The 6,854-nt window shown below is 48.9% G+C and overlaps 1 protein-coding gene across 1 annotated transcript in view; it reads right to left on the bottom strand.

Annotated features, from left to right (window-relative positions):
* Slc16a14 (solute carrier family 16, member 14) overlaps positions 1-273 on the bottom strand; it is a gene marked incomplete in the record, with an annotated part of 32,622 nt that extends 32,349 nt beyond the window's left edge. Inside the window, 1 exon segment of the mRNA XM_005395421.2 lies at positions 1-273.
* Positions 274-6,854: the final 6,581 nt, after the last annotated feature.

Here is a 6,854-nt window from a genome sequence, read left to right as displayed (position 1 = left end):
CCGCCGCCCCCCGCCGCGCCAGGTGGACGTCTGCGGGAGTCTGAAGCCCGATGCTCCGGTCCTGGCGCTTTTACAAAGGGCGCGTCTGGAGGTGTCCGGGCTCACCCGAGCTTCCTTCCAATCCGTGCAATTTCAAACCTCCACTCTCCTTCGCTCCTATACCGGCTAATTCTGGTTTGGCAGGGGGAAAAAAACCTGCAGTCACCTCACAGGCACACTCTTGTGGCCGGTTGAAGTCTGCGCTTTGGCTGAGGTTTGCTAATGCTCTGCTTGGTTGACGGGAGGAAGGGGCCAGAAGCCTAACCCGAGATGCCAGTGAGCATAGAAGCGGCTCCCATTTTCCTGGGATAGGAAAGAAGCGATGAATCGACCCTAACCTGAATCTGGGCCTCAAAATATAGCATGTTGTAAAGCGAAGAGGAGGATGGCAGGACCTGCGATACTATTTTTGGCCAAAGCGGGCTGAAAATCCCTCATCTTTTGTTCCTCTCTGGGTACCACTTCTTCCCATCTTTCTGCTGTTTTTGTTGTCTACATTCACGGGCACCGGGCACCCATCTCACTTCCGTTCCTGCCCTATTCCCGCGAAGGCCCCCATCACACCGCTCTGCCCTTGGCAAGTTTTCAGTACCTGTGTGATCCTGCAGCCAGCGAGCTTTTACACGACCTAACAGTTCAGCAGCTTTCTGCTGCTGCTGTTAGCATTTACTCCAGACTCGGGGGCCGGAAACACCACAGATTCCTGATTTACCGTTCTGGGGACCAGGAGTCTGAAATGGGTCCTACTGGGCTAACATCACACTGGTGGCGCCGAGAAGGCCGTGTCCCTTCCAGTAGCCCTCGTGGCAAGGCGCTGGGCTGTAGAGGCTGCCCGACTGCCTCTCACCACTTCCTCCTCTGCACGGGCAGCAGTGTTGGGTCACCCTGTCTTCCAGAATCATGGCTCCCGCTTGCTGTCTCAGTTCTTCTGCTCTGGGGATGCTCGCCTACCGGGATAATCCAGACAGGTGCCCTGTCTTAAGGTCTACGGATTAGCACCTTTACTCCGTCTGCCGCCTTAACTCTCTTTTGGCTATGGGAGATAACGTTCGACACGTTCCAGGGATAGGATGCGGGTGTCTTTGGGGAGACCATTATTCTGTCTACCACAGATGTCTTTCTCTTTCTTTTTCTTCTTGCAAAAAACATGCATCTTGTATTTTATGTTGTTATTTCTTACATCCACTCTTGATTATGAAATAACAGACGATTGTGCGAAACTGTGGTGAACCGAGAATTTTAGCGAGGCGCTGGGCTGAGCGGGCCACTTTGGCTGATGAGAGCGCTAGCACATGGAAATGCGGAGTCCTCACCTAGCGCTCATTTCAGCCGGGCTTTTGACAGCAATTCAAGATTGGGGTTCTTAGCAGATGTATTGAGGTATGACTGGTGTAGCACGAACTGCACATATTTAAGGCACACTTGTGTGTGTCTGTGTGTGCGTGGCTGCGTGTGCTCTGGCGATGCGTCCAGGGCCTTGTACATGCTGCTGAGCACCCTGCCACTGAGCTACACCTGCAGCCCCAAGGGGCATTTTACACTTAGGAGTCTGACGTAAGCCTGCGCAATCGCAGTTGCTTGTGCCCCTATGGCAGTCCAGTCCTTAGTTTTCCCTCCCGCCCCTGGCAGCCACTCTTACCGGTACTCCGAGAAGCTTCAGCTCTGGCCTGCAGACACCTTGCACCTAGAGTTCCCACGGAAGGCTGTTTTGGAATGTCCTTCTGTCTGCACAGTAGCATTGCTCTTACCTGCCTGTGGCTCTCTCACTGGCACAGGTTGACAGCGATCCTCTCTGTCCAAAGAAGCGAAGAAGTGGGACTCATGGCTTAGCTAACTGGGTTAAATGCGTACGAACCCCCATCAGTTAGGACACAAAAACCGAGCACTGAACTCTCTCCATGTGTCCGCAGGAGAGGAGCCTGGGATCCCTTTGATTTGTCGGCTTGTGACGTTCTGTCCCAAGTTAGCAGCCTTGCCTTTAACTGAACTGTGCTGGGTAGCAGCCTTGCCCTCTAAAGGAAGCGACTGATTCAAGGGCTGCCGCTAAAAGCTGCCATCCCAGTTCCAATCGTGCGCCCAGCTCCAGGCACGACTTGGTGTGGCACTGAGGATTTGGGCCGCCCTTGCTACAACTGTGAAAGCTTGGCAGCATGGGTTAGACACACAGTGGGACAAAATCAGCCCTCGAGGAAGTTGCTAGCACCAAACATTGAAGGTCTGAGGGACGTTCCCTGAAGTGTCACCCTCACTAGGCAGCCCAGATATGCAGATGACCTGAGACTTGCAGAGGTGTCCTTGATCCCTCTCTCAGGCCCAGGGCAGCTCCTCCCCTGGCCCTCCACTCCCCAGTTCTCTGGGCTGAGTGTAGGGAGACCAAAGACCGCAACTCCGGCCACCTGACCCTGAAACGCAGCTGTGCTCAGAATGCACAGGACAAGCCCCAGCCTGAGGTTTTAGGAGGGGGAAGGAAATGCTCTGTCTTACACAGGACCAGAAGCACAGCCTTGTATCGAAGCCTCACCTGGTCTTGGCTCCTAGGGCTGCTTCGCTCGCCCAGCACGAGCCTCTCTGACTGGCTTCGTCTTCCCTGAAGTGCTGGAGCTTCCCCCAGGCGGGATCCTACTTCCTGGGTCTGGGCAGTCACTTCCTGTCTCTTCTTCCTACCCAGCACTCTCCAGTTTCAGACATCGAGTGTGGTGAGGACAGAAGAAGGTCAGACACCTTATAGCGGCCTTCAGTGGGCTGCAGGCCCACGATAGCCCCGGGGAGACAGTGGACATTGTGTCCAGGTGCCCTGTCAGTGTGTTTTCAAATTCTGAGAAGGCCTCTCTTTTTCATGCTTTATTCGTGGACCACGTAGGACAGTGGTGACTTTTTAGCTTTTCGTTTATACATCCATTCAACTAGGATCTGCTCAGCATCTGTGCTGACAAAACCACAGAACTAACAGGAATATGCTCCTTCATTGAGTTTATGCTCCAGGGAGTGCAAGAGAAATAATAAAGACAAATAAGATATATACATATATATGTATGTATATATCATAGATGTATGTATGTGTATAACTATGTGGCAGGTTAGATAGGACAAGCGCTAAGGAAGGAAAATAAGCATGCGCAGGGAATATGAAGAATTGCAGAGGTAAGAAATTTTAGGTGGGAGAATCAGAAGGAAGCTCATTCTAGTGGAGGGTATGGCAGGTGCAAAGGCTCTGAGGTACAGAAAATGCCTATTGGTCATCCTAGATCTTGAAAATCACAGAAGGAAAGCTGACTTTGTTCAGAGATGGGAAGTCACTGACAGTGCTGAGCAGAGTGGTGACATGAGCAGATGAGCATTTGTCAATATCCCACTAACAGAGACACAGCTTGAGAAGTGACTGCAGGGGAATGGGGCGGGGTGGAGGCAGAAGTAGAAAAACCAGTTAGGAGGTGATTACAATAATCCAAATGTGAGTTAAGGGCTACTTGAGTAATGGTGGTGAAAAGAGAATAATTTTTTTTCAGTAGTGGGGATTTTCACTGAACTACATCCCCACCCTTTTTAATTTCAAGACAAAATCTTGCTAAGTTCCTGAATTCCTGAGACTGCCTGCAATCTTCTTGCCTCAGCCTCCTGGAGTACTGAAACTGCAGGTATGCACCACTGTGCCAGGCTCTGCTTCTGCTTGACATTGTACTAGAAGTTCTAAATAGAGCCATTGGCCAAAAATAAATCAATTAATAAATTGAAAAAATAAAAAGATAGAGAAAGAAGGAAAGGCATCCAGACTGGAAACAAAAAAGTAAAATTATCTTTATTTGTAGTTGATGTGATTACATACAAAAAAATCATATGGAACCCACTAACGTGTCAGAACTAGCAAATAGGAGTTCAGTAAGTTTCAGGATGCAAAATCAAAGGTATTTATATATGCTCACGATTCCACTTCCAATAGCCTTACCCATAATTTTAAAAGTTGGCAACAGAGTCAAAGGAAGTGCCAGACTTGAATTCTGGAACTTACAGAACATGACTGAAAGAAACTGAAGGATTGAAAGAACTGAGGAGGTGGATGCAGAGACATCGCTCTGGACACCCATGGCCTTGCGCCCCAGGTTCTTTCTGTAAGCCCCAGCTGGCCAGGCCGAGTCCCCAGCTGGACTTGCTCTGGCTTCTTTGTAAGACAGAATGAGACGATGTCGACACATTAGGAAGGAAAAGTGCCAGTGCGGGGACATGCTCAGGATCGGCTACTCAGTGAGCACGAAACCCAGGGCTCTGTCCTCTTCCTCCCACGAGCAGCACAGCAAGCGTGGTGGCGGCAGCCGAGAGCGCACAGTGCTCAGGTTGCATACTCTGAGGTCAGCAGGCCTGTGCTGGAGGCCAGCTCCTTCCTCTCTGCGCACTCCTGCGGCCTGGCCAGCAGCCCTCCAGTGAGTACAACAGCAGCTTAGTCACAGGGCAACTGCAAGGGTTAAAGGAGATAACACATGTAAAGCACCATAGCTGGTGTGTCGTTAGGGAATTTGTTTCTAAAGTAGGGACAGCGGTGTTGTCCAAACCCATCCCCCTGCACAGATAAAATTGGACTGCACCCGTGTGCTTCAGAGAGGCAACGTAAATGAGTGGTGAAAGGCACAAAACCTGGAGCCTCAATGACTGGATTGAAATCAATCGCTCTTCGTCTCTGTCTTCCCCTTGGGTTTTTTGAGACAGGGTCTCACTTCTATTGTCCAGGATGGCCTTGAACTCATGATGCTCCTCTTGCCTCAGCCTCCAAATGCTGAGATTACAGACTCACCACCCCACAGCTGCGTACTTTACCTCTTAATATTGTTCTTTAGAATCACTATCTTCAGTGTCATCTGCTGTAAAAGGGAAATGTCTCAGTCTGTTTGTGCTGCTGTAACAAAATACCGTCTATTGCCAAATGGCAGAAGTTTATTTCTCTCAGTTCTGGAGTCTGAAGTCCAAGGTCAAGCACCTGCAGGTTCAGGGACTAGTGAGGGCCCATTTTCTGGTTCATAAATGGTGCTTTCTTGCCAGGTATGGTAGTGCATACCTGTAATTCCAGCAATGAGAGGCTGAGGCAGGAGGATCGCTATGAGTTTGAGGCCTGTACTGCATAGGGAAAACTTGTTTCAAAAAAGAAAAAAAATGGTGCCTTTTCATAGTGTCCTTCTACATGATAGAAAGGAACAAGGCAGCTCTCCAGACCTTCTTATATAAGGGGCAGATCTCATGCATGAGGGTTCTGTTGTCATAACCTGCCACCTCCTGTTACCATCACCTTGGGGTTTAGGTGTCAGTGTATGAATTTGGGAGGGCACAGATGTTCACACCACAGCAGAGAGTAATAATAGTAATACCTACCTCTTGGGTTATTAGGTACATAACATGGGGTCAGTGGACACAGGTCTTCTGATATGACACACAGATATAGCATCCTTTCTGATGCTTGACAAAAATCACATAACATAAATGATGTGACATAGTCATGCAAGTCTAAACAAGAGGAAGCATCAGACAAACCTGAATTAAGGGACATTGCACCAAATCACTGGCAGGTACTCTTCCAGAAGGTCAGTGCCAAGTGGTTCACATTAAAGGAAACCAGAGGGACATAACAGCTATTTTGGGGGGTTTTCTTTTATGGTGCTGGGGATGGAACCCAGGGTCTGTCACTGTACCACTGAGATATATCCCCAGCCTGAGACATAACTTCTACCTGTAGTATGTGATCCAAGGTTGCTTTTGCCAGTTATAAAAGCTAAATTTGATTAAGCTCTGGACGTGGGGTAACAGCATTATAACTTTGTGAGTTTCTGAAGCTTTGAAAGCATACAACTACAGTACTGTGGTAGGTAAGAGAATGCCTTCTTCCTTATTTAAGGAAGTGCCTGCTAAAGTATTTAGGAGTAAAGGACAACCCTAAAAGTCTAAGGCTCTTAGAACAATGCCTGGCACATAGCACTCACTACTGGAGTGTTCACCATTGTTTTCTGGTTTTGCAGGGCTAAGTTCCATATACTATCACACAGCGCAGTACAGATCTCCAATAACAGTGTTCAGGCAAACAGGCTAATCTAACTGCTTTTTCTTTTCCTGTTTCCTAGCACTGGATTTCTGATGTCACACAGCCCCAGAAAATACAGGAGAGGGCGAGGACTTTGCTCACAGGCCATACCTCTGCACCTCTTGGCTCTTCCAATCCCCCTCTTTCCTCCAGAAGTGAACTCAGGGGCTCGTGTGTGCTAGGCAAGCACTTTACCACTGAGCTGCATTCCCAGCTCTTCCCTCCCCTCCCCTCCCCTCTCTTCCATTCTCTTTCCCTTTCATCTATCACTCATCTGTTTGTCTATTTATCATCTTTCTTTTTCTTTCTTTCTTTCTTTCTTTCTTTCTTTCTTTCTTTCTTTCTTTCTTTCTTTCTTTCTTTCTTTCTTTCTTTTTCTTTCTTCCTTCCTTCCTTCCTTCCTTCCTTCCTTCCTTCCTTCCTTCCTTCCTTCCTTTCTTTTTCTTTTTTTGAGACAGGGTCTTACTATGTAGCCATGAACTTGCAATCCTCCGGTCTCAGTCTCCCAAGCTGCTGAGGTTACCAGCATATGCCACCATCCCCAGACCTTCATTCCTCCTTATAGGCCTCAGTGTAGTGCTCTGAGGTGGTGGGACTGAGCCCAAACGCGGCACCTGGACCTGGTGTGGGTGGATGGGATTCCTCAGGGATGCTGTGTCGAGCACGGCAAAGGCATCTGCAGAGCAGTGAAGTTTACATAGTTTCCTATGGTCCCCTTTCCCCTGTGGGACAGGATAACCACAGGTGACTAAATCTG

Source organism: Chinchilla lanigera, unplaced genomic scaffold (assembly GCF_000276665.1).
Source record: "Chinchilla lanigera isolate Chin_1 unplaced genomic scaffold, ChiLan1.0 scaffold00052, whole genome shotgun sequence".
NCBI lineage: Eukaryota > Metazoa > Chordata > Mammalia > Rodentia > Chinchillidae > Chinchilla > Chinchilla lanigera.
Note: the sequence above shows the minus strand (reverse complement) of the source record. Positions and strands in the feature narration are given on the sequence as shown.